Source organism: Manis javanica, chromosome X, assembly GCF_040802235.1.
Source record: "Manis javanica isolate MJ-LG chromosome X, MJ_LKY, whole genome shotgun sequence".
NCBI classification, from domain to species: Eukaryota; Metazoa; Chordata; class Mammalia; order Pholidota; family Manidae; genus Manis; species Manis javanica.
Genome location: NC_133174.1, coordinates 122,482,034 through 122,504,784, shown reverse-complemented (window position 1 = coordinate 122,504,784; position 22,751 = coordinate 122,482,034). Strand labels below are relative to the sequence as shown.

The following is a 22,751-nucleotide window of genomic DNA, read 5'->3' as shown; positions in this document are numbered from 1 at the left end:
ATATGTACATTTGAGGGCTGATATTTAATAAAATTAACTACTTCATCAAGGACATTCTTAAATTCATTTCTCCCTCTTCAAGTGAATGGTGGTAAAGAATCCAACAACTAGCTGATAAAGTTAGTGCTACTGCCTTGATTCATGCTAAGGCAGCAGTTTTACCCACCATTGCTTTTGTATCACCAATGTAAATTTCAACACAGTGAAAAGGAAAAATGACTTTTTATTATTACTATAAAAAGATTCTTAACCTCATGGACCTCTGAAAGAGTCCCAAGAATTGTCAGAGATCTACAGACCACATTTTGAGTACCAGCACTATAGCATTGTTATTACAAGAATAGTAAAAGAATGTATAACAAAAAACCCTAATAATAATAAACAAACAAACAAATAAATAAATAAATAAGAATGTATAACTAACAAACTGGTACAGGGATAAAGAGAAGGAATTTTTAAATACTTAATAAGTTAAGAAGAGAGATGAATGTACCTAGGTCAAACATGCTGTACAATAGTAGATTTAAACCCTTAAGAACAGTTATTTCCTTGGTCTCCCATACAAGTGGAACCCAACAGGTACTCCAAATAATTCCCCCAATGTTTCCAGACAGACTTGCAACCTAGGGCAAATGCAGTTTAGCCTTAGTCTGAGACTTCTGCTTCAAATGAGCAGAATGAATGGTGGGGACTAAGATTACTATTTAGTCACATGAGCAATAGTTTAGAAAGGCATATGATGGAAAATAAACCCCTACTTTGTTAAACAAAGATTCCCCACTCATGCCAATTTACTTGAGAATGTAGATTCAACCCTGCAAATGAATATCTAACACACACACAGAGTATGTCAAAGAAAGAAAAATTTGTAGAGTACACAGTGTCTCAAGCTTCAGGAAAATTCTGTGATTGGCATATTCATTTACTTTCTATTTAAAAGCAAATCCAAGGACAAATAGGATAAGGTAAGGAAACATCATCTAAATTCCCCTTCCCCAAAGACAAACTGTCTAGTTCATTGGACTAGACACTGCTAGGAATTCATCAATAGTATCTTCACTGTCCAACACCATTGCATAGGTATATCTATCTCATTGATTGGTTGTCCATCAAATCTGAATCTAATCTATCTCATTGACAGGTCTTGTCTCTCACAATATGCCTTCGTTAGTTCGCTAAGAGGTGTTTGTCATTTATTTTGAGCTGAATCATGGATCCGTCATAGAATTATAACAAAAGAGTTGGTTGGAAGTGATCTTTGTAATCATTTTTTCTAACCTCCTACCTGGTAGAGAAATCTCCTTGACAGTATCCATGCCTAGAGGTCATTCAGCAGGTCCTTTAGCTACTTCTGATTACAGAGAGCAACAGACCATTTCAATTATAGTCAGCTCTGTTCCTTAGTACGTTCTTCCTTATTATATTGAACCAGGACTCCTTGGAATTTTCATCTCAGCCTAGGTACTTATTCTGATGCTCACAGAATAATAATAAGCTTACTGGTTTTTTTCCAGAAAGCCCAGTACTTTGGAGTTAATATACTAATTCTTTGGTTTTGATCCTATATTCAGATTTTCTTTGGGAAACTGGGTACTGATGCTTTTGGTAGGTGACTTTGAAGCATCTATAGTATGAGTTGAAGAAGAGAGAAGTTGCATCTATTAAACATCATTGTAGTAGACACAGTTGGATGACTTCCCAGCACCCATTCTCCCCCTTCCGATTTTATAACAGACCCCTGATTTTATTCATATGCCTATCATCCACTCTCCAGTCACACTAACCCAAGTGACCCAGGAGAAGGTAATCTTGTCCTCAGCAATATGAGTGGGTCTTGATTGCTTCAGTCGATGAAGGTAATCCAAACATCCTTGCTGTTGGTTTGGAAATTAAAAACTAAGCTAATAATGCATGGCATATACCTAACAATTAGTATTGATACAGGGGTGAGTATGTGACTTTTATCCAAGCAAATTGAAGGGAAGTACTTTTTAGTTTATGATGGGTGGGCGAGATATTTCTCCCTCTGTCACTGAACATGAATAAGGCAGTGTATATCCGCAGTCTCTTTAGGCAGTCACTTTGTTACCGTGAAGGCAGCCAGCCTGAGATCAAAGTGAACACACACACAGGAAGAACAGACATCTTCAGGAGAAAATTACAGACAAACAAAATGGGGGGCCTGATTGTTCCACACTCAGAATTCCATACCATTTTTGAACCTAAGGTCATGTGAAATAATCTTTTCATATTATTTAAGGTAGTTTATATTGTCTTTTCTATTACTTGTAGCCCAAAACATATGAATACAATCACCTACTTCTTCAAGATGAAGTTTCTGACTCTGATGTAGAATTGCAGGGTTTACTCCACTGGGTTGGTGCAGGTGGACTACAAGTTGAGGTAAAAGGATTAGGGCCTTTATTTACAGAGGAGTAGAACCAATTAAAAATTTTCACTTTGGCCATAACCCAAGATAATTTTCTTTAACCCAATGTTAAGGAAGGAAACTAGCATTTGTTGAATGCCTATTATGTGCCGGGCACTTTCCTATATGCCAAGTAATTTTATCCTCACTGTGAAGCAGGTACAAGTTTCCAGTGTGGAAAATGAGGCTCACCAAGGTTAAATGGATTGCTCATGATCACAAAGGTAGTTTGTCATAGAGTCAGCATCCAGTCTTTATCTGGTTTCTCCACATCCAGTGCTCTTTCCATTGCATTCTTGGCAGACAATTCTTTCCAGACAATTCTAGCCCTTATGCCAGAGAAAGCTGTTTAAAGTCTTAGATGAAGACGTTTTCTAAAATGGTAGTATTTTGTAGTGGTTAAGAGTATGGAGTATAACATCATGCAGACATTGGCTCAAATAATGCTACCAATTATTCAGCTCAATTTTTTTAAATAAAGCTCTTCTTTACACTGAAACAAGCCTACACCATTCACTATCTTTTTGGCCTTGTGTGAGTTACCGTCTCTGAGCTTCAACGTTTTTCCTTTGTACAATGAAGATAATTACCTCACAATGTTGTTATAAAGATTAATGAGAAAATGCTTGTAAAGTTCCTGAAATATAGTGAGTGAATTGAGAGAGCTGGTAGGAGTGGTCTGCCATGCAGTGGAGGAGTGTATCATCACAGATTCTGTTTAGAATCTTCATGTCATGGTGATGATAAAAAGCATACCAAGGTTTAGGATTATTTATTTTAACTTCTCTATAGACAATTCATTCCTTTGTTGCCTACACTGGCAACGTACCACTCTTACAGCCCTGCTCTTGGTAGGCCTTTCAGTGAGTATATTGCATCAATTATTATTTTTAAGGCCTAAATAGGAAAAATCTTACAGTGAGGATAGGGACGTCAAACAAACTTAGTCTTTGAAATTTAGATTAAAAGGCATTCATTTTATTAGGCATAGCCTTTGGCTTAGATTATTAGTTGGATTTTTGAAAAAAATGTTATAGTTGGTACAGTAGAAAGAAAGCACTGTGTATCAAATGTTACCTTCCCTCCCAACCATGGGATCTTGAAGATGAGATTTGTCCAACATTCTTTGATGTTTAGAGAAAGTCTTCTTGACCTGTTTACAGTGGCTGTCTCATTACATGTGGCATAAAAAGTCAAATGGATTTATATTGGGAGAGATGAGCAGGTAGGGCTTTACATATATAATCTTACTGAATCTTCATGACAACCCTGTGAAGTATGGTTAGGGTAAATGTATTATCTCACTTTTGCTGAGGAAGAAACAGATTTGTGGATGAGGTTTAAGTCCTTGGTGATAGGACAGGGGTATTTTATTTCTCTGGTGTTTCACTTTCCAAAGTAGATGAGGGCTACTATAGAGCGCTTGAAACTCAGAAATGCCTTTAAATTATGTGCTGATCAGAACCAATATATATTTCAGTAACTCAGGTTGACCGGACTAATAAAGTCTGCAAATAAAGAGTAGATACTCAACTACTGGTTTGAATAATTTCCCACTCCTAATTCCTAGCTATATTACCAGTTGCCTCCACTAGACACTGAGGTCCTTCAGAGCCAGGAACTATGCTATTTACCCCTATATTCAAATTGTTTAGTAGGGTTTTGTGTGGTGTGCATAGAAACATTAATCTTTAAATAGAGGGGGTATTAGGTAGGAGAACAGTCATCTTCATGCCATTCTTCAGGCCTATAACCTTCCAGCCTCCCAAATACTGGATTCTCTCTAGGCATCAGTGAGAGCTCAGTACAGCCTGAACTGTGAAGATGGTCAAGTTCCACATCCACTTTTGCCAGGGCAGAAGGTCATGAAGGAATTAGAATGAAACAGCTCTCCTAGGCCAGAAGGAGGAGAGACTGGTAGGACATTGAGAACGCTTTCATGAAAGGTTGGATCAACAGGCAGAAGGTTACATGGTCAATGCTCAGGCCTTTCTCCTGTAAGTCATCAGGCCATTTCCCATACCACACGATTGGCTACATATAAAAACAGGCCTCTGATGTCCACACCTTTTTCACTCTATCCTGAACTACATGCCCCAACCAGCCTCAGTCCCGGCTTGCCAACTTATTCTTGATCTTCCCAGGTTCTGACCTTGTAACCTATCTTCCCCAACAGTTTCATCAATGCCTAATTTCACCACGACTTCCTCAACTCTGACGTTTATATTACAAGTTTGGCCATGATCTGAATTGTCTCTCTGGTTACTCCAACACTGGCTTTTTTTTTCTTTTTTTTTTATTGAAGTTTCATCAATATACAATCTTATGCTCAGGTTTCACATGAGCAACATTATGGTTACTAGACTCCCCCCATCATCAACTCCCCCCACAAACCCCATTACAGTCACTGTCCATCAGTGTAGTAAGATGCTGTAGAATCACTACTAGTCTTCTCTGTGTTGCATAGCCCTCCCCGTGCCTCCCCCCAGACAATACATGCTAATCATAATGCCCCCTTTCTTCCCCCACCACCCTTATCCCTCCCTTCTCATCCATCCTCCGCAGTCCCTTTCCCTTTGGTAACTGTTAGTCCATTCTTGGGCTCTGTAAGTCTGCTGCTGTTTTGTTCCTTCAGTTTTTTCTTTGTTCTTATGCTCTACAGATGAGTGAAATCATTTGATACTTGTCTTTCTCCACCTGGCTTATTTCACTGAGCATAATACCTTCTAGCTCCATCCATGTTGTTGCGAATGGTAGGATCTGTTTTTTTCTTATGGCTGCGTAATATTCCATTGTGTATATGTACCACCTCTTCTTTATCCATTCATCTACTGATGGACACTTAGGTTGCTTCCATATCTTGGCTATTGTAAATAGTGCTGCCATAAACATGGCATGCATTTGTCTTATTGAATCTGTGATCTTGTATTCTTAGGGTAAATTCCTAGAAATGGAATTCCTGGGTCAAATGGTATCTCTATATTTAGTTTTGTGAAGAACCTCCATATTGCTTTCCATGATGGTTGAACTAATTTACATTCCCACCAGCAGTGTAGGAGGGTTCCCCTTTCTCCACATCCTTGCCAACATTTGTTGTTCTTAGTCTTTTCAATGCTGGCCATCCTAACTGGTGTGAGGTGATATCTCATTGTGGCTTTAATTTACATTTCCCTGATAATTAGTGATGTAGAACATCCTTTCATGTACCTGTTGGCCATCTGAATTTCTTCTTTAGAGAAGTGTCTGTTCAGATCCTCCGCCCATTTTTTTTTGAGAGGGCATCTCTCATATTTATTGATCAAATGGTTGTTAACAACAATAAAATTCTGTATAGGGAACTCAATGCACAGTCATTAATCAACCCCAAGCCTATATCTCAACAGTCTCCAATCTTCTGAAGCATAACAAACAAGTTCTGACATGGTGAACAAATTCTTACATAGTGAATAAGTTCTTACATGGTGAACAGTGCAAGGGCAGTCATCACAGAAACTTTCGGTTTTGATCACACGTTATGAACTATAAACAATCAGGTCAAATATGAATATTTGTTTGATTTTTATACTTGATTTATATGTGAATCCCACATTTCTCTCATTATTATTATTATTATTTTTAATAAAATGCTAAAGTGGTAGGTTGATGCAAGATAAAGGTAGAAAAACATAGTTTAGTGCTGTAAGAGGGCAAATGTAGATGATCAGGTGTGTGCCTATAGACTAAGTATTAATCCAAGCTAGACAAGGGCAACAAAACATCCACGGATACAGAAGATTTCTCTCAAAACAGGGGGGGTGGGGTTTTAAGCCTCACCTCTGTTGATCTCCAATTTCTCACCTGATGGCCCCCCTGTGACTGTGCCTGTCTTAGGTTGTTCCTCACTTGAGGAAACTTACCCGTCTCTGGCTAACCAGTCATCTTCCAGGGCCATACAGGGAAATGTAAAGTTGGTAAGTGAGAGAGAAGCAATATTGTTTCAAAAGGTTAGCTTTTTACTTCTTCGCAGATTTATGCCCTGTGGCTTTTATGCCCAGCATTTGTCTTGAGGTATCTTTACCACTTGGAAGAATTATGATACTTGGTAATTTCGATATGAGGCATGAATTCTACTTAAGGGTTGTAATTAGGAAGGAAGAAGGAAAGCTATAGAAGTAGCAGACGGAAGAAAACATGGGAAAATTGATTAGTTCTTTGACATATCTTCTTGCACAGTAACATAAGCATGTATAGGTTTTAAACTACTAATTAAATTGCATACACACATTAGCATAATAGGAATACAGCTACATAACCAAAGCGGACCTACAATTACCAGCCATATCCAGTGAAACCAAAAAAACCAGTTAGGCACTCTAGGCATTTGTGAAAACTTATCAATGATATGATGGATATTGTCTATCTGAATTTAAATAGTTTGAGAAAAATCAGACAGATTAAAACAACACATTCCTGGGAACTGTTCACATCCCATATGTTCTTTTAACAGTAGATAGTCTATAGTCACACAGTTTTAGAGCACTGCAACTTGCACTTCTCCTAATTCTTGGTTGAGTTCCGACAGTATAGATCCAGTCAAATTTGTTGTTTTACTGTATGCACAGGCCAGCTTAGATATCTCCTTCTTCATTCCAATGGCAAGTCCAGGAACCGGTGGGATGACTGCAGCTACAACTGCAGCAGCACCAGGATCTTTGTTGCAGATTTTTGATGTTCATCTTCTGGAATGACTCTTCCAGAGGATGTTGATGTTGGACGTTCTTCTTCATATCGTATCTTAATTCGTTTTCTGTGTAGCCAAATTAGGCTTTGATCCTCTGTATAAACACAAACAAACCCTTTGCCCACACTTTGATATGACCTTTATACCATTGTGAAGAACCGATTGGAGATCACCACACAAGAACTGCTATTTTTTTTTAAGAGAAAGGAATATTATCAGAAAAATGTACTTCCATAGGTGATCACCTGACACCCTTTGAAAGATCAAAATTAAGGATATGTAAAGCATGCATTAATCATTGATTTGCAGTTAGTTTTTTCCTATCAGGGAGGAATCCCCCTTTTCTTTCTCTCTTTTTTTTTGTTATCATTAATCTACAATTACATGAAGAATATTTTGTTTACAAGGCACTCCTCTATACCAAGTCCCTCCCACAAATCCCATTACAGTCACTGTCCATCAGCATAGCAAAATGTTGTTGAATCACTACTTGTCTTCTCTGTTGTCCAGCCCTCCGCTTTCTCCCACCCCCCACATTATGCATGCTAATCATAATACCCCCTTTCTTCTCCCCCCCCTATCCCTCCCTAACCACCCATCCTACCCAGTCCCTTTCCCTTTGGTACCTGTTAGTCCATTCTTGGGTTCTGTGTTTCTGCTGCTGTTTTGTTCCTTCAGATTTTCCTTTGTTCTTATACTCCACAGAAGAGTGAAATCATTTGGTATTTCTCTTTCTCTGCTTGGCTTATTTCACTGAGCATAATACCCTCTAGCTCCATCCATGTTGTTGCAAATGGGAGGATTTGTTTTCTTCTTATGGCTGAATAATGTTCCATTGTGTATATGTACCACATCTTCTTTATCCATTCATCTACTGATGGACACTTAGGTTGCTTCCAATTCTTGGCTATTGTAAATAATGCTGTGATAAACATCGGGGTGCATCTGTCTTTTTCAAACTGGAGTGCTGCATTCTTAGGGTAAATTCCTAGGAGTGGAATTCCTGGGTCAAATGGTAAGTCTATTTTGAGCATTTTGAGGAACCTCCATACTGCTTTCCACAATGGTTGAACTAACTTACATTCCCACCAGCAGTGTATCAGGGTTCCCCTTTCTCCACAACCTCGCCAACATTTGTTGTTGTTTGTCTTTTGGATGGCGATCCTTACTGGTGTGAGGTGATACCTCATTGTGGTTTTAATTTGCATTTCTCTGATGACAAGCGATGTGGAGCATCTTTTCATGTGTATGTTGGCCATCTGAATTTCTTCTTTGGAGAACTGTTTGTTCAGTTCCTCTGCCCATTTTTGTTGAGGTGGGTGAGCTCTTTATATATTTTGGATGTCAAGCCTTTATCTGTCATTTACAAATATATTCTTCCATACTGTAGGGCACCTTTTTGTTCTATTGATGGTGTCTTCTGCTGTACAGAAGCTTTTCAGCTTAATATAGTCCCACTTGTTCATTTTTGCTTTTGTTTTCCTTGCCCGGGGAGACATGTTCAAGAAGAGGTCACTCATGTTTATGTCTAAGAGATTTTTGCCTATGTTGTTTTCTAAGAGTTCTATGGTTTCATGACTTACATTCAGGTCTTTGATCCATTTCGAATTTATTTTTGTGTATGGGGTTAGACAGTGGTCCAGTTTCATTCTCTTACATGTAGGTGTCCAGTTTTGCCAGCACCATCTGTTGAATAGACTGTCATTTCCCCATTGTATGTCCGTGGCTCCTTTATCAAATATTAATTGACCATATATGTTTGGGTTAATGTCTGGAGTCTCTAATCTGTTCCACTGGTCTGTGGCTCTGTTCTTGTGCCAGTACCAAATTGTCTTGATTACTATGGCTTTGTAGTAGAGCTTGAAGTTGGGGACTGAGATCCCCCCCATTTTATTCTTCCTTCTCAGGATTGCTTTGGCTATTTGGGGTCTTTGGTGTTTCCATATGAATTTTTGAACTATTTGTTCCAGTTCGTTGAAGAATGTTGCTGGTAATTTGATAGGGATTGCATCAAATCTGTATATTGCTTTGGGCAGGATGGCCATTTTGACGATATTAATTCTTCCTAGCCAAGAGCATGGGATGAGTTTCCATTTGTTAGTGTCCCCTTTAATTTCTCTTAAGAGTGACTTGTAGTTTTCAGGGTATAGGTCTTTCACTTCTTTGGTTAGGTTTATTCCTAGGTATTTTATTCTTTTTGATGCAATTGTGAATGGAGTTGTTTTCCTGATTTCTCTTTCTATTGGTTCATTGTTAGTGTATACGAAAGCCACAGATTTCTTTGTGTTAATTTTGTATCCTGCAATTTTGCTGTATTCCAATATCAGTTCTAGTAGTTTTGGAGTGGAGTCTTTAGGGTTTTTTATGTACAATATCATGTCATCTGCAAATAGTGACAGTTTTAACTTCTTCTTTACCAATCTGGATTCCTTGTATTTCTTTGTTTTGTCTAATTGCCGTGGCTAGGACCTCCAGTACTATGTTAAATAACAGTGGGGAGAGTGGGCATCCCTGTCTTGTTCCTGATCTTAAAGGAAAAGCTTTGAGCTTCTCGCTGTTCAGTATGATGTTGGCTGTGGGTTTATCATATATGGCCTTTATTATGTTGAGGTACTTGCCCTCTATACCCATTTTGCTGAGAGTTTTTATCATGAATGGATGTTGAATTTTATCAAATGCTTTTTCAGCATCTATGGAGATGATCATGTGGTTTTTGTCCTTCTTCTTGTTGATGTGGTGGATGATGTTGATAGATTTTCGAATGTTGTACCATCCTTGCATCCCTGGGATGAATCCCACTTGGTCATGGTGTATGATCCTTTTGATATATTTTTGAATTCTGTTTGCTAATATTTTATTGAGTATTTTAGCATCTACACTCATCAGGGATATTGGTCTGTAATTTTCTTTTTTGGTGGGGTCTTTGCCTGGTTTTGCTATTAGGGTGATGTTGGCTTCATAGAATGAGTTTGGGAGTATTCCCTCCTCTTCTGTTTTTTGGAAAACTTTAAGGAGAATAGGTATTATGTCTTCTGTGTATGCCTGATAAAATTCCAAGGTAAATCCGTCTGGCCTGGGGGTTTTGTTCTTGGGCAGTTTTTTGATTACCGTTTCAATTTCATTGCTCATAATTGGTTTGTTTAACTTTTGTGTTTCTTCCTTGGTCAGTCTTTGGAAGGTTGTATTTTCTAGGAAGTTGTTCATTTCTTCTAGGTTTTCCAGCTTGTTAGCATGTAGATTTTCATAGTAGTCTTTAATAATTCTTTGTATTTCTGTGGAGTCTGTCATGATTTTTCCATTCTCATTTCTGATTCTGTCTATGTGTGTTGATTCTCTTTTTCTCTTAATAAGTTTGGCTAGAGGCTTATCTATTTTGTTTATTTTCTCAAAGAACCAGCTCTTGGTTTCATTGATTTTTTCTATTGTTTTATTCTTCTCAATTTTGTTTATTTCTTCTCTAATCTTTATTATGTCCCTCCTTCTGCTAACTTTAGGCCTCATTTGTTCTTCTTTTCCAGTTTCGATAATTGTGATGTTAGACTATTCATTTGGGATTGTTCTTCCTTCTTTAAGTGTGCCTGGATCGCTATATACTTTCCTGTTAAGACTGCTTTCGCTGCGTCCCAAAGAAGTTGGGGCTTTGTGTTGTTGTCATTTGTTTCCATATATTCCTTGATCTCTATTTTAATTTGTTCGTTGATACATTGATTATTTAGGAGCATGTTGTTAAGCTTCTATGTGTTTGTGAGCCTTTTTGTTTTCTTTGTAGAATTTATTTCTAGTTTTATACCTTTGTGGTCTGAAAAGTTGGTTGGTAGAATTTCAATCTTTTGGAATTTACTTAGGCTCTTTTTGTGAGCTAGTATGTGGTCTATTCTGGAGAATGTTCCATGTGCACTTGAGAAGAATGTGTATCCTGTTTCTTTTGGATATAGAGTTCTATAGATGTCTGTTAGGTCCATCTGTTCTAGTGTGCTGTTCAGTGCCTCCGTGTCCTTACTTATTTTCTGCCCAGTGGATCTATCCTTTGGGGTGAGTGGTGTGTTGAAGTCTCCCAGAATGAATGCATTGCATTCTATTTCCTCTTTTAGTTCTGTTAGTATTTGTTTCACCTATGCTGGTGCCCCTGTGTTGGGTGTATATATATTTAGAATGGTTATATCCTCTTGTTGGACTGAGCCCTTTATCATTATGTAATGTTCCTCTTTATCTCTTGTTACTTTCTTTGTTTTGAAGTCTATCTTGTCTGATACTAGTACTGCAACCCCTGCTTTCTTCTCTCTGTTGTTTGCCTGAAATATGTTTTTCCATCCCTTGACTTTTAGTCTGTGCATGTCTTTGGGTTTGAGGTGAGTTTTTTGTAAGCAGCATATAGATGGGTCTTGCTTTTTTATCCATTCTGTTACTCTGTGTCTTTTGATTGGTGCATTCAGTCCATTTATATTTAGGGTGACTATTGAAAGGTATGTACTTATTGCCATTGCAGGCTTTAGATTCGTGTTTACCAAATGTTCAAGGTTAGCTTCTTTATTATCTTACTGCCTAACTTAGCTCAGTTATTGAGCGGTTATATACACTGTCTGGAGATTCTTTTCTTCTCTCCCTTCTTATTACTCCTCCTCCATTCTTTATATGTTGATTGTTTTATTCTGTGCTCTTTTGTGTTTCCTTTAACTGCTTTTAGTGGGTAGTTGATTTTATTTTTCCCCTTTAGTTAGTATGTGGTTGGTCTGCTTTCTTTGCTGTGATTTTATTTTCTCTTGTGACATCTGTTTAGTCTTAGGAGTGCTCCTGTCTAGAACAGTCCCTCTAAAATACCCTGTAGAGGTGGTTTGTGGGAATCAAATTCCCTCAACTTTTGCTTGTCTGGGAATTGTTTAATCCCTCCTTCATATTTAAATGATAATCGTGCTGGATACAGTATCCTTGGTTCCAGGCCCTTCTGTTTCATTGCATTAAATATATCATGCCATTCTCTTCTGGTCTGTAAGGTTTCTGTTGAGAATTCTGATGATAGCCTGATGGGTTTTCCTTTATAGGTGACCTTTTTCCCCCTAGCTGCCTTTAAAACTCTCTCCTTGTCCTTGATCTTTGCCATTTTAATTATTATGTGTCTTGGTGTTGTCCTCCTTGGGTCCTTTCTGTTGGGAGTTCTGTGTATTTCCGTGGTCTGTTCAGTTATTTCCTCCCCCAGTTTGGGGAAGTTTTCAGCAATTATTTCTTCAAAGACACTTTCCATCCCTTTTTCTCTCTCTTCTTCTTCTGGTACCCCTATAATACGGATATTGTTCATTTTGGATTGGGCACACAGTTCTCTTAATATTGTTTCATTCCTGGAGATCCTTTTACCTCTCTGTCTGTGTCAGCTTCTATGCCTTCCTGTTCTCTGGTTTCTATTCCATCAAGGGTCTCTTGCATCTTATCCATTCTGCTTATAAATCCTTCCAGAGTTTGTTTCACTTCTGTAAACTCCTTCCTGGCATCTGTAATCTCCCTCCAGACTTCATCCCTTAGCTCTTGTATATTTCTCTGCATCTCTGTCAGCATGTTTATGATTTTTATTTTGGATTCTTTTTCAGGAAGACTGGTTATGTCTGTCTCCTTCTCTGGTGTTGGCTGTGTTATTTTGGTCTCCCTGTAATTTTGCCTTTTCATGGTGATAGAGATAGTTTGCAGAGCTGGCATGAGTGACGGCTGGAAGAACTTCCCTTCTTGTTGGTTTGTGGCCTTCCTCTCCTGGGAGAACAGCGACCTCTAGTGGCTTGTGCTGGGCAGCTGCACGCAGAAAGGGCTTCTAATTCCTTCCTGGCTGCCATGAAGTTTATCTCCGCTGTTGCCGTGGGTGTGGCCTGCCTTGGGCTGCTGCTCCGATATGGTGGAGCCGCATTGGAGGGGGAGCAGCCGGGAGGCTATTTATCTCCATGAGGTGCCTCCATGCTCCCTGCTGCCCAGGGGGTTAGAGTGCCCAGAGATCCCCAGATTCCCTGCTGCTATACTAAGTGTCCCAGGATGCTTCCATCTGGCCATGTGGTCTGTGTCCCTTTAAGACTTTCAAAAAGCACTCGCTTTTCTTTGTCCCGGGTGCAATGTCTGCAGGGATCCGCTCACAGGTCTTAGCGTCCTTTTTCCCTAGTTTTCAGCACCTCACGCATGCACTGTGTCTGCACTCTGGTGCGGATAGGTGGGACTGGGTATTTAGCAGGCCTGGGCTCCCTCTCCCTCCCCGCTCTGACTCCTCTCCTCCCACTGGGAGCTGGGGTGTGGGGCGCTCGGGTCCCGCCAGGCCGGGGCTTGTATCTTACCCCCTTCGTGAGGCACTGGGTTCTCGCAGGTGTGGATGTGGTCTGGCTGTTGTCCTGTGTCTTCTGATCTCTCTTTTAGGAAGAGTTTTCTTTGTTGTATTTTCAAAAATATATGTGGTTTTGGGAGGAGATTTCCACTGCTCTACTCATGCCCCCATCTTGGCTCCACCCCCTCCTCTGCCCATTTTTTAATTGGGTTATTTGCTTGAGTCCAACCATGGCTTTTAAGCACTAGAGAAGAGGCTATTGGTAGCAAAGGTAAGACCTCCTGTGGTCATGAAATTAAGATTATTGGAGCCCTCTGGAAGCCTAGAGATACCATGGGATGTGTTCTTCTGAAGTTTGATTTTAAAATCACATATACAAGATCATATTGTCTGCAAACAGAAATAGTTTTACTTTGTCCTTTCCTATCTGTATGCCTTTTCCCCCCTCTTTTTCTTGCCTAATTGCACTGCCTAGAATCTCCAATATGATGTTAAATAGATGTGGTGAGACCAGACAATTTTTTTCTTAATCTTAGATGGAAAGCTTTCACTCTTTCAACCGTTAGGTTTTATGATAGATGTGGGGTTTTTGTAGATGTGTCTTTTAACTTGAGAAAGTGTCCCAGTTTGTTTATTTTTTTTTAAATCAAGAAAGCATGCTGAATTTTATCAAAGCTTTTTCTGGGACCACTGAGGTGACTGATCATGGGTTTCTAGCCCATTATTCAGTTAATATGGTATAATAGATTGATTTTTGAATATTGAACTTTGTATTCTTGAGTTAAATCCCATATAGTCATGGTATATAACTCATTTATATGTTGCTGTATTCATTTTGCTAGTATTTTGTTAAGGATTTTTGCATCTGTATTTATAAAGGAACTTTTTTATTGATGTGTTGTTGGTATACAATCTTATATCAGTTTCAGGTATAAAACACAGTGGTTCAATAGTTACCCATCCCATATTATTATATCCTCACCCCGACTAACGCAGTTACTATTTGTCAACAGGCAGATGTTACAGAATCATTGGCTGTATTTTCCATGCTGTACTATCACTCCTGTGACCAACTTATGATTGAGAATTATTGTGCTCTTTTATCTCCCTTCCCCTCCCCAACTACCTACCCCAACCCCTCCCCCATGGTAACCACCAGCCACTTCTCAGCATCTATGAGTCTACTGCTATTTTGTTTTGTTTTGTTTTTAGATTCTAAAAATAAGTGAAACCATGTGATATTTAATTTTCTCTCCCTGGCTAATTTCACTTAGCATAATACTGTCTAGGTCCATCCATGTTCTTGCAAATGGCAGGATTTATTTTTCATGGCTGAATAATATTCCACTGTCTGTATGTACCACCTCTTCATTATCCATTCATCTATTGATTGGCACTTTGGTTGCTTCCATATCTTGGCTATTGTAAATAATGCAGCAGTAAACATGGGCTGCATATATTTTCAAATCAGGGATTTTGTTTTCTTGAGGTAAATTCATAGGGCAGTTACTGGGTTGTATGATATTTCTATTTTTAGTTTTTTGAGGAACCACCATACTGCTTTCCATTGTGGTTGCACCAGTTTACATTCCCATCAACAGTGTAAGAATAGGGTTCCTTTTTCTCCACGTCCTTACCAACACTTGTTATTTTTTGTATTTTGGATAACGACCATTCTGACTAGTGTGAGGTGATATTGTGGTTTTGATTTGCATTTTCCTGATGATTAGGAGTATGGAGCATCTTTTCATGTGCCTGTTGGTCATCTGTATTTCTTCTTTGGAAAAATGTCTTTTCAGGTCCTGTGCCCATTTTTTTAATTGGATTATTTGTTTTTTTTTTATGTTGGGGCAGATGAGTTCTTTATATATTTTGGATGTTAACCCCTTATCAGATAAATCATTTATGAATATATTCTCCCACAGTATAGGTTGCCTTTTTGTTCTGCTGATGGTGTCCTTTGCTGTACAGAAGCTATTTAGTTTGATACAGTCCCACTTGTGCATTTTTTATTTTGTTTTCCTTGCCCAAGGAGATTTGTCCAGGAAAAAATTGCTCATGCTTATGTTCAAGAGATTTTTGCCTATGTTTTCTCTTAAGCATTTTAGGGTTTCATGTCTTACATTTAGGTCTTTAATCCATTTCAAGTTTCCTTTTGTGTGTGGAGTTAGATAGTAATCCAGTTTTCTCCTGCATGTAGCTCTTGCATGTAGCTTCCCAACACCAGTTATTGAAGAGACTGTCTTTTCCTCATTGCATATTCATGACTTCTTTATCACATTAATTGACCATATTAGCATGGGTTTATATCTGGGCTCTATATTCTGTTCCATTGATCTATGGGTCTGTTCTTATGCCAGTACCATATCATTTTGATTACTGTAGCTTTGTAGTATAGCTTGAAGTCAGGGAGTATAATCCCCCCAGTTTTGTCTTTCTTTCTCAAGGTCTTTTGTGGTTCCATATGAATTTTAGAATTATATGCTCTAGTTCATGGGAAAATGCAGTTGGTATTTTCATAGGGATTGCCTTGAATCTGTAAATTGCTTTGGGCATGATGGCCATTTTGACAATATTAATTCTTCCTATCCATGAGCATGGGATAGATTTCCATATATTGGTGTCTTCTATAATTTCTTTCATGAGTATCAGAGTACAGATCTTTCACCTCCTTGGTTAGGTTTATTCCTAGGTATTTTATTCTTTTTCATGCAGTTGTAGATGTAATTGTTTTCCTGATTTTGCTTTCTGCTAGTTCATTGTTAATATACATGAATGCAACAGATTTCTATGTATTAATTTTGTATCCTGCAACTTTTCTGAATCCATTTATTAGTTCTAAGAGTTTTTTGGTGGAGTCTTTAGGGTTTTGTATATGTAATATCATGTCATCTGTAAATAGTGACAGTTTTACCTCTTCCTTACCAGTTTGACTGTGTTTTATCTCTCATAAAGGATATTGATCTGTATTTTTCTTTGCTTGTGATGTCTTTGTGTGGTTCTGTTGTCAGGGTAATGCTGACCTCATAGAACTTGTTAGGAAATGTTCCTTACTATTCTGTTTTTTGGAAGAGTTTGTCAAGTATTGGTCCTAATTCTTTAAATGTTTGGTATATAATTCCCTAATTAAGCCTTCTGAGCCTGGAGCTGTCTTTGTGAGAAGTTTTTTTAATAGTAATTCAATATTTTTACTTCTTATATTCAGCTTTTCTATTTCTTCTTGAGTTAGTTTCAGTAATTTGTGTCTTCCTAGGAACTTGTCTGTTTCATCTAGATTATTTAATTTGTTGGATGAAATTGTTTGTAGTATTCCCTATAATTGTTTGTATTTCTCTAGGTTGTTATTATTGTCCCCTCTTTTATTTCTGATATTAATCATCTGAGTCCCCTCTCTCTTTTCTTGGTCAATCAAGCTAAAGTTTTATCAATTTTGTTCATTTCCAAAAAACCAAGTTGTGGTTTTGTTTTCTCTTCTTTTCCTGTTCTCTGTATCATTTATGTCTACTTTAATGTTTATTAATATATTATTTTTTATTTATTTGGATTTACTTTGCTCTTCTTTTTCTAATTTCTTAACCTGGAAGTTTGGTTATTGATTTGAGATCTTTCTTTTTTTATAATGTAGCTATTTAAAGTTATACATTTCTCTCTCATCACTGCAATAGCTTCATTCCAGAGATTTGGTATGTTGTGTCTTCATTTTCATTCATCTGAAAGTATTTTTCAGATTCTCATGGTTTTGGTGTGGCCACAGCCTCGGGCTTCCAGGGAGCTGGGTGAGGGGAGGAAAACAGCCACGTGGCCCTGACCCAGCACTCTCTCCCCACAGGGCTTGTTACACGCTGAAACTCAAATTCACCACCTGTGACTCCTGTGACCACATCAAAGACACATTTCAGCTTCTGCCGGCTCAGTACTATGGCCTGAAGCTGGAACATGACAGGCTGGCCAGTGAGACATAGGAGATGTAGCATCATTATGTGATGTACTAGGAAATATCCTAGGGCTTGAACATTAAGATGCAAAAGCGGGGTGAAATCACCAAGAGGGTGCATGGGGTTTGTGCCCAGGTTTTATCTTAACTTTCCCCAGACAAGCAGCAAGTCTTGGGAACCATCGAGAGCGCTAAGCAGGTCACTACTCCTGAGCTGAACTCCATCATCCAACAGCAGCTCCAAGCCCACCAGCTGTCCCAGCTGCAGGCTCTGGCCCTGCTCTTGACCTCACTGCTTGTGGGGCTGCAGCCTGCTTCACTGCCAGCAGTCAGCAGGAACACTGGACTCCTTTCACCATCCACACTGGGCTCTCAGGCTCACCTCTCCAAGAAAGACAAAAATGGGCACGATGGTGACAACCACCAGGAGGAGGATGATGATAAGTCAGATTAGCAGGCTGCCAGGATGGGGAGGGTTTGGGGACCAAGAGGAGACAGAGACACAGAAAAAGGAAGGCTCAGCACAAGATGCAGTATAGCTTGGGACTGGCTAACTCCAGTAGTATTTATGGTAGCTACCAGCTGGAGCCCTTGTCCTGCTTATGTGCCACCCCCTAGCTTTGCTCCTGCCCCATGCTCCCAGCCTCCCCTGCTCTTCCCATGCAGCCTGAATGGATGGATGAATACCTGATCATATCACAGATGAGGCAAGCTGAGACCTAGAGGCTCAACCGGGAGCCCAGGTCAGAAGGGAGCAAAACCTGAAGAAATCCAGCATCCCCCATACTTCCCCATTTCACACCATGTAACTGTCTGCCTGCCAGGCCCCCTCAGGGCACACCCCACTTCCCACCCTGGCACTGCATGCAAATAACACTAGCTGCCCCTTCCCACCCTAGGCACCCCACGTCTTCCCCTCCCTATCCTACCCACCCTCCTCTCCTCTGTCTAGATGCCTGCTCCTACCTGGGCCTTTTGCCTTGCCCACAAGAAGGGGGCAGAGGGAAGCCAGCTTAGCTGGGATGCGTGGGGTGGGGGCCAGCGACCCAGAATCCCCTTGCTCCCCTCAATGAATAAAGATGAGGGTACTCAAAAAAAAAAGAAAAACCTCTCATGATTTCTTCTTTGACCTACTGGCTATCTAGTAGTGTATTGTTTAATTTCTACATATTTGTGAACTTCCCCAGTTGTATTCTGTTCCTGATTTTGAATTTAAGTCCATTGTGGCCAGAAAGTACTTAGTCTGATTTCAAACCTAGAGTAACATTACCTCTCTGTAAGGTGAACACTGGAGGAAGGTGTTAGCTCCTAGCTTTCTCAGCTTGTGCCTCCCTGCATGAAATCTCTGCATTATAAGCAAGCTGGACCAGAGGTGACTGGGGCCAGTATCTTTGGCCTCCTACACCTAGAATAGAGCTTACACCCTATGAATGAAGGCTGGGTAGGAGAAGAGAGACCCAGTCCTCTCTGCCATGCCTGGCTGGAATAGAGCTTCTGCAACATGGTGGAATGAAAAGCAATAACAATCTGACCATTCTGAGTGAAAATATATCCCAAGACCTGAAACTGGGGGAAAAGGAGCCCATATCTTCTTGGTTACACATGCCCAAGGTAGACCTTCCATAATATGAACTGGCAGAGGAGAGAATAATAGAGTGAACTGTGGTTCAAATGCTACAATCTCTCACTGTTTCCTACTGAGATTTAGATTTTCTTCAATGAATGTTTTTCCATGTTCTGTATTCCCTTAGGAAAACTTCCAGTGACTTTGAATGGTATTTTAAAAATAGTTTTCATCACAAGTTGTTTGGCTGGGACAGGGTGAGCTGGACTCCTAACTGCATCATTCCAAAAGTTTTGCCTCCAAATTAGTATTTTTATACAAAGAAACTGCTCTGTAAAGTTATCTTGCACCTATCACCTTTTTTCATTTAGATGAGATGAATGTGCTTAAAAGGTGCTCAAAGACCCAGGTTCCCTAGAAGTGGCCTTAAAGTTCAGAGATCAATTGGCATGGATAGCAACCTCAAAAAGTGGCTTTGTTGAGTCAGTGGTGACAGTTCTGGAATATTCCATTGTATTTTTGCTCTTGACAAAGATCACCAAGGCACTCCGTGATGGGGACTGGATAACTCCTACTGTCGATCGGTGTCTATATGATTGTGAAAGACCTAAAAGGTGGATATATGTATTTGGCAAGAAGGACCACCCTGCATACCTGTTCTACCTTAGAGCTGCATCTACTGCACACATTTTAGCAATTACTACATTTACTGCCAAGTCTCACCTTATATGACACTGTACCTAGGACCCTAGACTAATGTGTGTTGGATTTGGAAGTATTTTTAGACATGATGAAGAGAAAAGTCTCCTCCATTATGAATGTGGCTGAGTAATTGATTTGGTACCCAATATCTGTTTTCCTGCCAGATTTATATAGTGCTTTCAGGGATCAAAGTCTTCTGCTAGTTTATTGACCCCTGCTCATCAAGCACTTTTCTTCCTCTCTAAAGGAAAATGGAGCACTTCACTTCTGATAAAGGACTGTTTAGGTGTGGTGTCTACACAATATCTGAGAATTCTACTTGTTACCATTAATCTTCATGGATAACTTCATGGAGGAAGGATCTTTGACATTTTAAATATATAAGGTCTTTATGATATTGCCTTTATGTGGTAAGATAAAGCCATGCTAGCAAAGATAAAATAATGATTGAGTGTGTGCCAGTGAAATTCCTTCACTATCTTATCCCCAGCCAAGATATCTTATGATGCTAGACAAAGTGTCCCAGGGGATCTACACTATCTACAGAAACTCCCATGTAAATTAGAAATGTGTAGCATATTCTGGGATCCATTTAATAGTACTATAGAAAACATTTTCTCCCCATTCCCCAGACCATGGAAAACAGACTTCAATCAACAATTCTACCTTTCAAAGATAGTTTAGGGAGAAGAAATTCTGCCCTCTGTCCATTCATTACTTGCTTCTGCCTAATGAAGGAAGAATAACTATTATGATTGGTGATTGCCTGACATTCATTAAGCCATACTTAACAAATGGGCAAAGTCACACTGATTCCAAAGCAAGGTTAGTATTACTCTGTCTTTCTTTAACTGCCTTACTCCTGGATTAGTAAATGTGTAAGCAGTTATGTACTCCCATATGTAAGCACACATACATGTAAGTATACCTTGGGGAAGGGCTTATAACATGCTTTCTATATGGAGACTTGGTCAGTTATCTCTCTCTTTATCACACACATACACATGCACACTTTTGTTCATGCTGTTTCTCTAACTACAGTAACTATATGGGTATGGTAGACCTGTGGTTCTTAGAGATGGCATTGTAAACCAGGATCTATCCTATAGACACAACTCTGCACAGATAGGTCCCAGAGTCTAGTTTCAACAGCATAATATGAAGATGCTATTTTGATCTCAAGATCCAGCTACATCCTCCAATATAGCTTTAGTAAGAAAGCCATATGTTTTATTGAGCACTTACCCTGTTCACTAATAAAGCTGATATTCTGATCCCTATTTAACTATCAGTACATATCTATTTTTTTTATTTTTGTATCAGACAGAACCCAGAATGGAGAAGGGGTGAGCCTCAGTTTCTTCCTCTAATTTACATTCACTAACAATTCATCACAGAATTCTGTTTTGACAGCCCTGGTAAACTACTTACTAAAAAGAGGGAAAAACTATATAGGCCTTTGAAATGGCAAGTTTTCAAGTTCCTTGACATCTTTACCTCTGCCCAGGTACCTAACCTTGATCCACTCTGGCTATTTACCCACAAAATAAAATGAATCTAACATCATGATGGAAGCTGTTCTCATCCCAACAAGAATCTGACTTCAGAACCTCTACTCTCAAGCCTGATTCAGTCAAGTCCTATATATCTGGCAAACAAGCCTGGTGACAGATAAAATCTCATCTGGAAAATACTGAATAATGATATAGATGATTGTATATAGCTGTACTCCCAACAGAGAAGACCTATCCCCAAGAGCCTATGGCACAATACCACCTCTGTAGCCCCTTCAAAATAATGACTAAGGTCACCAAGACTTCTAGCAACCTCATTTTTAAAATAATCCTTTCAAGTGACATCTTCATCAGGATCAGGAACAGGATGGAGTGACTCAGGAGATCACTGTAGCCCTTCCCTAACCCTTTTAGAGGTCATCTCCACAATCATTTATATCTCCAACTTGCCTCATTCCCACAATCTTTGCATTTTTCCAGAAGTGATGAATATTCTCCTCATGGCACACTTTATATGTTGCATCTGTCTTCCATAGTATCTGCATTACGAGATGCTGTAACAAATTACCACAGAATTTGTGGCTTAGGAAGACAGAAATTTACCTTACAGTTCTGGTTTGGCTAAAAGTCTGAAATCAAAGTGTCCTCAAAGCCACATTCCCTCCAAAGACCCTAGGGGAGATTCCTTCCTTGCCTCTTCCAGCTTCTAGTGGCCCCAGGCATTCTTAGTTTATGGCAGCATAACTCCAATCTCTGCCTCCCTCCTCACATGGTCTGCCCTGTGTCTCTCTCTGTGTCCTCTCCTTTTCTATTATAAGGACACTTATCAGTAGATTTAGGGTCCACCCTAATGCAGGATGATCCGGTCTCAAAATCCTCATTTTAATTACATTTATAAAGACCACTATTCCAAGTAAGGTCATATTCTGAGATTCTCGGTGGACATATCTTCTGGGGGAACACCACTCAACCCCTTACAGCAACCAAGCACCATTTTGTACTTCCAGACACTTGTCCTATTAATGGAGTCCCTGGTTTGTGTTCTTACCTATTTATTGTTACATTCAACTGTAAAATCTGCCCCTTCATACTGTTTTTCTAGTTTTGATCTTTGTTTTTTTGTAATCAAGATTATTTTGGCTACAAACATAGGTGACTTAAATAGAAAGAAAGGACTTATTGGTTCATGTTAATGAAAGTCTAGGGGTAATAGACTTCAGTTGAAGCATGATACAGAGAATCAAGTGATAGATAATATGAGGGCCAGTTGCTGTGAATATCTTGATGGTGCTTTTTTTTCTCTGCTGGATTTTCCGGGTTGGCTCCTTTCTTGGTAACAAGATGGCTGAAGCAGCCCCAAGTTCCATATTGTCATACAACTAAAGTCAATGGAAAGCACTTCTACTTCCCAGAAACCTCATTAAAGGACTCATGGCTTCTCATTGGTTCATATTTAGTCACATGCCAATCCATGAAATAATCACTATAGCCAGGGATAGCTGATTGGCTTGGGGCAAACAAGGTCTACTCCTGGCACTGAGAGTGGAGGTCAATTCCAACCAAAACAAACGGGGTGAGAGTTAGGCAAAGTGGGTCATCA

The 22,751-nt window shown here is 39.3% G+C and overlaps 1 long non-coding RNA gene and 1 pseudogene across 1 annotated transcript in view; both read left to right on the top strand.

Moving 5' to 3' along the window:
* The window catches only part of LOC108395510 (TLE family member 5 pseudogene), a 51,464-nt pseudogene extending 33,044 nt beyond the window's left edge, over positions 1-18,420 (top strand).
* LOC118972152 (uncharacterized) overlaps positions 1-22,751 on the top strand; it is a 182,812-nt gene that overhangs the window by 39,690 nt on the left and 120,371 nt on the right. The gene's annotated exons all lie outside the window — the stretch shown is intronic.